The 10,906-nt window shown below is 39.2% G+C and overlaps 1 protein-coding gene across 2 annotated transcripts in view; it reads left to right on the top strand.

Moving 5' to 3' along the window:
- Window positions 1-281: 281 nt before the first annotated feature.
- The window catches only part of shisal1b (shisa like 1b), a 33,936-nt gene continuing 23,311 nt past the window's right edge, over window positions 282-10,906 (top strand). For both annotated transcript variants that reach the window (XM_026310965.1, XM_026310964.1), the window contains exon 1: window positions 282-557. The gene's annotated coding sequence lies outside the window, so the exon portion shown is untranslated. The remainder of the gene's footprint in view (window positions 558-10,906) is intronic.

Genomic DNA, 10,906 nt, shown 5'->3' with positions numbered 1-10,906 from the left:
CCATGATGATTTCACTTATGGGGGAAGTTGAGCAGGAAGTCTTTTCCCTCAACAGAAAAGCGTTACTGTAAAAACTCATGGCTTCTGCCGGGATTCAATGTATGCAGATGAGACAGACAGACAGATAAACAGACGCTCATACAGTATAGAGGATCACCCTCTATACAGACAATCTCTCTCTCCCACCCCCTCTCACTTTCTCACTCGCCCACTTAGTATCGTTTCATCGCTCTCTCTCTCTCTCCCCCTCTCTCTCACTCACTCTCTCCCTATCTCACACACACACACAGTCGCTGTGCTCTGACGGATGGGGATACACTGCCAAGGACGACTTAGGGGCAAGAAGAGTGTGTTTCTTTTCTTCTCTTGTGTGTTTTCTTTCACTTCCGCCTGGCTTCCCTCAAGAGCTGTTAATTCCAGCCCCGGTCCCGGGGATGAGGAGGATCTATTTGTGAAGACGCAACAAAAGGAGGAAAGAACAAGGAGCAACAGGGTGGTAAATTCTGCAAGAGGGAGTAAGAGAGAAGATCTTTTCTTTTTCTTCAGGCTCGAGCAAGGTTAGTGAGAAAAGCTGATTATTGGTAAAACAAACACTGTCTGCTGCTATGGTTTTCCCCTCTGGTTTGTCCTGTGCTAAGACATTTCCTATTCAAAGCGTTTCATATTCATATGCTTTCCATCCCTTAGTGCATAGTAAGGTTTAATTTAGATGTCCTCATGGGGAGAACAGTTATTCAAAATTAAAAGTCCCCTAGTTACATTTTACAGAGATTTATTTCTCATACAGTAAGTCTGCAGGTTGATTACTGAAGTTTTACTCCTGATCAACACTACTGTGTAATTTACCGAAGGTATACACTATGGTTCTCAGGTGGAGCCTCTCCTTTGGCAAGGTATCAGAGAGTGAGCTGCAGGAAAAGGCGAGGACAGCTCGCTCTCATTGCCGCTCCTCAGCCGTCACTTTACACAGCAGGCAATTAAGCAGGATTGGCAGCCGACGCTGCCGGTAACTTGGAAACAGGCATGTGGGAGAGGCATGGTGGCACATGATAGGATTTAGGCAGAGGGGAGCAGAGGAGGAAGGAGATTCCCTTTGTTCATTCACACAAAAGCCTGTTCCTCTGTGAAAAATCCTGTTCTCGACTGTGTGTCTGTGCGAAAACTGGCCCAGGAACAGCAGTTGGGAGCTTTTATGGTTTTGCATGGCAGTGAACGTTGTTTGAGTGTATTTGTGAATTCACGTGTGCACATGGATGGTTCAAAGTCTCTCTGGTGTGTTAAAGATGAGTCTCTTGTTGATCTCGCACATTTCATTACATGTAGAAGAAATTACCTACACTTAAATTTAGCTAAACACCAAGAGAATGTGAAGAAAAAAACATGCACAATTGGCTCCCTTACAAATATTGTGAGTCCTAGATGAACCATTGTCCAATACCTGTAATAACTGGATAACTGTGTAATTTACACAATAAACAAGCTCTCTAAGGAATCTGTCTTTGTTCAGGCCATATTTTTTTTTACAGTATAGGAATCAGAAAATTCTCCTTGAACTAGTAAAGAACTATTCTGCTCAGTATTTGTCACTTCTCAGCCATTTTTCAGCACAGACAAGATATGTGTGCCAGGAGATGCCAAGGCTGTCCTCTGCCTCCTGAAGACAAAGGCCTCTGACGCAGCAAACTGATCAACAAAGTTTTTTTTTTTTTTTTAAGATTCACTAATGGCTAGGGTGTTTTAAAGAAAAAAACAGAAAACAGAGAATACTGTGTTCTGGAAGGTGGGCAGATGGTAGGGCAATTATTTTGGACTGTGTGTTCATTCATTTCAGTGAGTGTGAAGTGTTGCTCTACATTCAGCAGGATGTGTTTATACCGAAAGTTCTAAAGTGAAGAATTATCTTTTAAATAAAGTCACTTAGCATCAGTATAGTGCAGTGCTGGCCCTCAGTGTGTTTTGTCACCAATCCGCCACAGGGGGACCAAACTTAAGCAAAGTCAGGACAGTTGGTTGTGACTATCAGCCACCAGCAGAGGACTGTTTCCTATGTCACCTCGTGTCAGGCACACAGACAGCCACAGTGCTGCCTCACACAGTTATAGTGACTCCATCAGAGGCTCCCTGACGAGGAGGAGTCGTTGCTGACATTGAGAGGGTGTTTATGTCTGCTTGGTGAACACATTAACTCACAAACAGTATATTCACTCACATTCTTTCCAAGCATATGGACAAACACATGAGTGTGCACAAAGACTGAATAGTACATTCAGCTAAACTACAGCCTGCACACCCAAATACTCTCACACCAGGAGAGGCGGAGCACGGAGAGGCGTCGTGACCAGTGTCTTGGCAGAAACCCCCAAGGTGAAAATTTGAGTGAGGAGCATTTCAAATTCAGAACAGATGATCAAACTGCCGTTGAAGCTGCAGCGTATCTGGCGGCAACAGATGCAGATCTTTTTGGCAGAGGAAGAGTTTTTGGTGCCTGAATCTCAAACTTAAAAGTCACGGGCACTGAGCTGAAATTAATACAACTGTGGTTATCATCATCTCACGGATGGTGGTTCTTATCTCGGCCCGCATGAGGCAAAAAAAAAAATAAAGAAACTACAGAGCAGCATTTTCTGTTCAACTATCATCCTCGCACACCTAATCCAGCCTTATATCTAGACGCATCAGAGTGCAGACAGACTAGGTTATTTAGGAGTAAGTACAAGTAAAACTGTTTTCACAGCCTATTTTTGGTCATGGCAAGATTGAAGTGTGTCCTCTGTTATCACATAGAAATAGAATACAATTTCTGACCGGAAATTGGACATTTTGCGAGTCTTGCTCTATCTGTTTCTACCAAATCTCATTAATGTAAAAGACTAATATACTGATAGACTGTTTTAAGGAAGGTAGCAATTTACTAGTTCTTTATCATCACATGGGTAAATATTCCATAGCACACTATTATTTTTAACTTAGTAATAACACTTATATAAACATTTTTTCTACCTTCCACCCACTGAAATCTAAAACAGACACATATATCCTGAATTTGCAAAAGCCCCATGCAAGTTGGAAGAGACTGGCTGTACGTGAATGGCTCTGGTTACATGTGTCACTTCTGCCGTAACCCTTAATAGGTTGATGGGGCAGACAGGATAACCGCGTTTGAAAGAAACAAACCAACTAATATTCTAATATTTTCACACCGAGTTTGTTTGAACATGCTGAGTCTGATGGGCTTCCCTCCCTCTAACCTTTTAATAAGCTTGTTTGTACTTTTACTGCTGTTCTGACCTCAGGTTTGTTGGTGTAAAGCATTTCTCATCAAAATGCAGCTGCAAACCCTACTGCACCTTTACGCATATAAAAACAATAACGTGTCACTCATTTTAAGACTATCGGACAAAAGTTCAATATTCTTGTTATATTAATTACACTTACAATTTTACAGCGCTCTCTCCTTTTAAACCAATAATCATGTGAATCTGCACCTCCCGTTGGGTTTGCAGTGTTACAATGAGTTACAATTTATTAGATTGCAACTTTACTGGCTGTTTTGATCCACTTTCACTGCTCTAATGACATTTGAGCTGTAGGAGACACCAGTTGTCAGCAAACCCACTCTGAAAGCCCACTTTATATTACCTGCTAAGCCCAAACAGCAGACAGACAGTGAGTGAAAAGCTGCTGAATACAGTGGAACATTTATCAGCTAGAGACTATATTTTCTCAAGAGTTGTCAGAGACAAAAAAACAGAACTAAAAGAGAAAGAATTTTGGACATGAATCCAAATGAATGAAAGTCCCTGTGTAATTGTTGCATGGGTAAATATGCATGTTGTCTAACTGCATTCACATATTTCTGCTGCCATCAAGTTGCCAAAAAACAGTTACTGTAGGCTTAATTTTAAGATTCATGTAAGTATAGCAAGAGGTAGCAATATATAGCAATAGATTCATGTCATATTGCAATAACTTTGGCTTGAAGCTTATGTTCTACTACAGGGATTTTGCCTGCCTCATAACAATACAAGTATAAGGCCAGCATTCTTGCACTGCAAGTTAGTGCTATGATATGATAGTTAGATATGAACAAAAAAATGTGTATGACTTACACTTGGGACTGTTGACCAAGCACAACTAACTTCAGACGGCCTACTTCATGTACAGCTTGAAAACACTGTAGATTGAACAAATCTTTATGCCAAAAGCTCCTACATTCAAAGGCCAATGTGAAAGGACAAAGGCTACCGTCTGACCCCTCATCTCCAATACACTCTCCTGAAAAATCATATTGAACAGTTTCCAACTGAGAATATAACGGATTATTAACACAGTGGCAGCCAAATGATTACATTCTTCAGCCCAAAATAAACAGCAGCATGTAGTCACCCAGTGCGCGCAGAAGTGTCTTGTTTTCCGATAGGTGGTGCGGAAAACTCGGCATTCATTTGGTTTATCTGGTCTGTCACTGTGACATCTCTCTCCACAGGGTTCACACCAAGTTCCCCTGCCATGGGCTTGACTTTGTGTGTGTGTGCTTCAATTTACATTAATTTCCACATACATGTGTGTTCGTGAGGAAGAGAGTGTATGTGTACAGTATGTGTGTGTGTGTGTGTGTTTATAGCCTTGTAGGTGAGAACGTGTTTGTGTCCATGTCTATAAGTTTATGTGTGCATAAGCGAGGGAGTAAGAAAGTGGAAGAGGGAGACTGAGAAACAGGTTGTTGATGAAGCCCTGACGTTTTCTTTGATGCCGGCTTCCCCCTCATATTCCACCAAATAGATGATAATTTAGTGGAGGCTTGTGAATTACATAAACACAAAAACACACCACAGCTCAACTCATCAGCTGTAACTGCTCATGCTCCCTCCATGTAGCCCCTGTTGTACTTCAGTGCTGTAACCATTACATGCCACAGGCAGAAAGCCAGCTCGCACTTTATCCCATTACACTGGCAATGCTAATATCAGCAGCTTGCTGACTGGGGTAACTCTTTGCATCCTGACCCCTTTGGGCATTGTTGTAACACTTCTGTTCTCAACAGCACACAAGTTAAAACACAAACACGGCTGAACATTTTGCTCTCAACTGGTAAAACAACAAATTAAATGTTTTTGTTATATCTATATGTCAATGTGTCGTGTATCTGCACTGGTTTGAGTTTGAATGCTGTATTTTTTTGAGTAGTGGGGGTTTTCTATTGGCGTCTGGAGCATTTCCTCTTTTTGTGCAGCTACTGAAATGAGACGCAGAAGGAATAAACAAATAACAAACAAGCTGTTGAAATTCAAACACAGGTTCACCAAGTGGCTGTTCTGAATATTAATGCATTGTTTTCTCTGTGCATGTGTGTGAGTCTCTGGCCAAAACAAAAGGAAAGAAAAATTACACAGATCCAGAAAACTGATCTAGACTTTAACGCTTTTGTAGTATTGACCTAGCTGAAACAGTTAATATGTGAATGATGGTCCACGAGAGAGGCTGGACTAAATTCACACCGGGAGAAATCAGAGGTTGGAAAAACATTTACTAGAATACACCTATTATGCATATTAGGAATGATGCTTGATGCTCATTTCCATCTATAAATAATAAGCTGTATCTTTTTACTTATTTCATTGTACTCAATTTATTAACACATGATCAAATGCTGATTTCATGCTAAAAGCTCAGGGATATTTTCTTTTCCTTTCCTTTCTTTGTAAAACAAAAGACTCAATAATGACATTTAAATCTTTCTCCAATTTTATAAGTTAATAATATTTGATGTATGAACATCTGATCCATGACCAGCAAGCACTTTGTCAACATGTGGAAATATTTTCTTACACAACACAGGAAATATGGCCTAATGAGATACTATGTAAAACAAATGAACTCAAACCTCCTGTAATCTGACCAGAGCATAACCTTTTGAACAACACTTACTTTCATTTCACATTTTATGGTTTAAAGTCACTGTACCCCAGACATGGCAGCTGTCAATATGCAGAGTTATCTATATGTTATCAACAGTGGGTCCTTGCCTTTTCAGGCCATTTGTGTTGTCATATATAAGCATGTTTTCTCAGAGAAAATGCTTTTGAAACCGATTTCTCTTGTAAATGAGCAGCAGAAAGAGGAACACATATGAAACGCAGCTTACACAGGAAAAAATTTGTATCATTTTGTAACATCACAACAGGAATTACAAAAACTGACTGGAGAAAGAGTAGAGAGTAGAGAGCTCTTATGCTGCTGTACTCAAAGCAGACCAACTGAAATTAGCTGTTCCTAACAACGTCCATATAAAAGCATACGTGTGGCTGACGTTCGTTACTGAGGTATTGTAGGGACAGAGCAGATGTGACTGACAGCTGAGACGTGCAGAGAGTGGACAAAGGGTTAAACATCTATGTCAGACACTGGCTGTTGATTACACAGCCATGGGTGCAGTAGAGCCTGTCACTGCGGCTCAGCCTTGTAAGGGGGAGAAAAAGCTTTTATCACCAGATAAAAGAAACATGTCAAAGAAAGAGCTTAAATGCATCTTGAGTGTCAACAAGAAGTTGAGGAACTGAAGGAACAGCTGGGCACACTATTTCTGCAATTTCTCTCAAAATTGATCTTTATTAGAATTTTGTGCTGGTCGGTTATTTACTGGATGAATATTTAATGACATGTGCTTTAATAATAGCTTTTTTTGTTTTTTAAATAAACAGCTTAATAACAATATTATCGTTTAATAAAGTAATCTACACTTAAGCCCCCCTGATAAGCTTTCTGAATTTTCAACCTTGTCACAGTAGTTGATTTTAAAAGTCCTGAAATAAAAAACCTCAACCTGAAATTTCATTGCTGACACTTGAGCCTACTCCATCTGCTGTAGAAGATTGTGAGATACAGTTTAAAAAATTGGAAAAAGGCCTTTGAGTTGTGATTATTTTGTCATTATTAACTAATGACACTAATTTTAGTCATATTTCCTAGAGCTGACATGATTAGTTGATCCATTGATGATTAGTTGACATATATTATGTCAACAATTCTCTAGCTTTAGACTCTCAGATGTGAACATTATCTGATTTTTTATTCCTTGATATTATTATGATTTTAATGATTTTGGACAGTTTATTGGCTAAATAATGTTTGAAGATATCACATTGAATTTTCTGCCATTTTATTAATCAATCGATTTTGTTATTTTTCTTTTAGTTTCTTTGTAAATAATACAAATAAATTATAAACCTTTTATTTTTTGGTTTTGGCACAAAAAAGTACAATGCAATTTTAGGCAGGGACACTCATGACATTTTGTCCCATCAATGTATGTATTCACTGTGCTGATGGAGATAATGTGTCATATAATCTTCACTGTAATCCATGAGTCATTGTAGGCTCAATTAACTTTTTTTTTTTTATTCAGAATGTAATATAATGGTTCATTATAATCCATATTTCCAATAATGGATAATGATTTGTATAGACACAATAATCATGTCCACATATTAGGCAATAACAGCAACTAACACTGCTAATGTTCATTTTGATACAAAAAAAAATCATTCAACATTTACTGAAATCAGCTCAATAGAACCTTTTTAGTAGACTTCAGAGCATTTTAGAGCTTAGAGCAACATTCAATTCAAGGAGAATTTAAGGACATAGCAGGAACTTTTTCACAGAACATATGGTTTGTCAAACTGCAAACTGAGGTGACTTCACTCTTCATCGTTCAAAACAACCTCATTATTGAGGTGTAGTCCCACGACGATGGCCAATCAAGCAACACTTCCAATAATGATCAATGTAACACTCTCCTCATTCCCTCAAAATCTGGTTTCTTGCATGTTAAGGCCTTTCTCACAGGCTATGTAAACTGGCTGCCAAAACACCATTAGCATTTGGATGTGGAACTGTGGAATATTATCCATTCTCTTCTGAGGTATTTTTGGCTGTACATACAGTATGAGGTTGTCTGTGACCACTGCCCTTGAGGTCCTTTGGCTCCTCACAGTTATGAGAGCTCTCCAGGTGTCCACAGTGTATCTGTCATTGCTATTTTGAACAGGGTGTGGTCTGAGTGTTAAGCCTCTTAAGGCAGACTTTGTTCATGGGGGTTATCTCAGGATAAACTCACTATGTTTAGTGTGCTACTTTTGGATCTAACACTCATGAAAGTTACCATGGATTAGGAGTTTCTGTTGTTATTTTCAGGGACCGTAGGTTGACATGGGCAACGTACCACAGGATCTTTCACTGACATGTAATGGGTTACACCTTTGGGATACAGTCATTTTTTTCCCAGTGCTATAGTACTATATAGCATTCATTTTGTATGTCAATACAGGAGTTGGCCTACAAGCAGAATGATTTCTTATTGCAAATTCTGCATCTAACAATCTTTATGCCTACTCAGATTAATACCTTTTCTATTTCAGGAATGTTTACTGTTGGTTTATTAGTATTCAATAACATTATATGAGCTGTTGGACCACACAGAACCATAATTTTTCTTTTTTTGTTTTTTTTGGTGCAGTGTTTGGTGCCTTATTACAACAGAGGTCTGGGTAAAACCCAGGTTGTTTGGGACAGAGCAAATAGGATCAAACTGCTCTGTTTAAGCTGGCATTTTGTCATACATTATCATCCCATGTCATGATTTTCTCTTTCTTCATTTTTGAAATTCCCACAAGAGTATTTGTCTGCGGGTTGAAGTTATTTTAAATCCAGGGTCAGGCGGATGATGACAGGGAACATTTCCAAGAGAAACTATGGTGAGAGCCCATTGTGGGGTGTAAAGCAAATTCAAACAAACAACGGTGGCTTGTGTCTGGGAGATACTGTCGTGTCTGTCTGCATCACAGACACCAAAAAGTCCATGGGATATGTCTCCCAAAGCCTGGAGCCAAAACAAGTCCAGTTATTCTGCATGACTCACAGTCCCACCACCAAAGAAAACTGAATTTGAGCGCCAAAGCACTGATGTGTTGACAGATGAGGTCTCTGTGTAGCCTGCAGGCAGCTCAAACCTTGAATGTGTTGGGAGCTGCTTTGGAACAATTCCTGGGAGGCTTTTTGTGGCCTTAAAAGTGACTTAACTGCAGCAGCTACTGTATCTCTGTGACATTTCACAGTCAAACTCAACAACACCCAGTCCAGTGAGTTGCTTCATCAAAGAAACCCTCTTTAATATAAAGAAGTTGGTCAAGGACAGCAAACTGAAATAAAAAGCAGGGCTGCAACAAATCATTTCTGTATTTATATTGTTAATTAATCACCTCATTATGTAGTACCTAGAATAACAGAATATAAGGAGAAATCTCACAATCTTCTTTTTAGTCTGTGCAGCAATCCAAAAGGCATACATCCAGAAAACAGAAATTCCAGAGCAGCTACTAAAAGAACTTTGAACGTACTGTTTCCAAGGCCAAGGATTACCTTTCAGTCACAACTTCCATTTCAAAATGGAGCAGAGGTGCTTAGAAAATTGTAAATACAGATTAAACAATTAAGCAATCATCAAAATTGTTGCCTAATTTGCAGTCAACTACTCAAAAAATGAGCTAATAGTTTCCGTGTTAGTTAAAAGACAGAGAAATTAAACACTCTACACTTTCCTGTTATTTAACAAGGGCTCTAGCAACAGATTCATAAGCTTCAGTATAGCATGTACATTCAGATCGTGCATGGATCCTGTTCTATGAACTCATTCACACAGCATCACTTGGAAACAAGATCTGCATTACATTAGATGGGGTTCCAAAAATGTTCATCCCCCAGATGACTTTGAGACCTTGATTGTATAATGAATTCAACTTATTAGACTCCAGTAGCTGTCTCATTAGCTGTCTCTCCATTGCTGCATGCATATATTTATTGCCAAGCAAAAATTACTGATGAAAAGATTGCAATGTTAAATTCTCATTTGGCCAAGAATAGACCTTCTCCTATCAGCTGCTGTATGATACAAATCTCTGGAGTGTTTTAATGTGTTAACATTACCCACTTCACTGTTTCTATATGTGGTTAAAACTCAAGTTAAGTCAAGAGTGCATTCTAATGCTAGTGACTACTGGACAAATTGACTGTAAATATACACAACTAAGTCACTTCCCCGTATAAGTTACAGTGTATATTCCTCTGCAGAAGTCTGCCTACAGCAGACTGTCTCTAGGGATGTGATCATGACATCTGCAGGTCTTGGAAAGTCTTAAAAACCACTGATTTGTTGCCTGAAAAATTTTCCAGAATGCAAAGTTCACATATTTAACTGAGCTGGGTTGGTTTTAATTAGGTTAGTTTAGTTTTTGAAGCATTATTTTGCATTCTGTGTGGTATTTAAAAGTCATATATTTGACTTGGTGTACCAACCCTGCAGGAAACTATGGTGATACTGTGCTGCCATATCAACTAAGCCTTAAGAAAGCTGTATATGACAAAACAAACTAATTATACTGGTTAGCTCCGAGGTGGGGGTGCTTTAAGACACAGAGCTCTATTATTTTCCAATCTGTCTTTGGGATCCCAATTGGTGATGAATTAAGGGTGTGAGACAAAGAGAGGAAGGAGACAGAATGGTTTCCATCAACATGACAGCTCTCAGCAGGTAGGACACAACAGGCCTGCAGCAGATGTAAGTTTGATTACAGCTATCTCTCATCTTGTGCTTGTGTTAAGCTAACAAAGCATTACTAAGTCACAAACAGAAACAGGCCACCCATGCTGCACGGTGGCTGCAGTGCACAACAGCTGAGCCTATTATGGTGCCGTATTTGCCAAACTCTCCACAACAAGCTCTATAGCAACCCTGCTGTGTTATTTTTCCTTTGGCTTTTTTTTTTTTTTTTTTAGAAAACTCTATTCATTTCCTGTGCACTACACTGCACTACACGTTGTTAATTATTAGATGTTAGATTCTTCCGCA

Source organism: Mastacembelus armatus, chromosome 6 (genome assembly GCF_900324485.2).
Source record: "Mastacembelus armatus chromosome 6, fMasArm1.2, whole genome shotgun sequence".
Taxonomy (NCBI): Eukaryota; Metazoa; Chordata; class Actinopteri; order Synbranchiformes; family Mastacembelidae; genus Mastacembelus; species Mastacembelus armatus.
The sequence above is the reverse complement of the archived record's forward strand: the minus strand, read 5'-3'. Positions and strand labels throughout refer to the sequence as shown.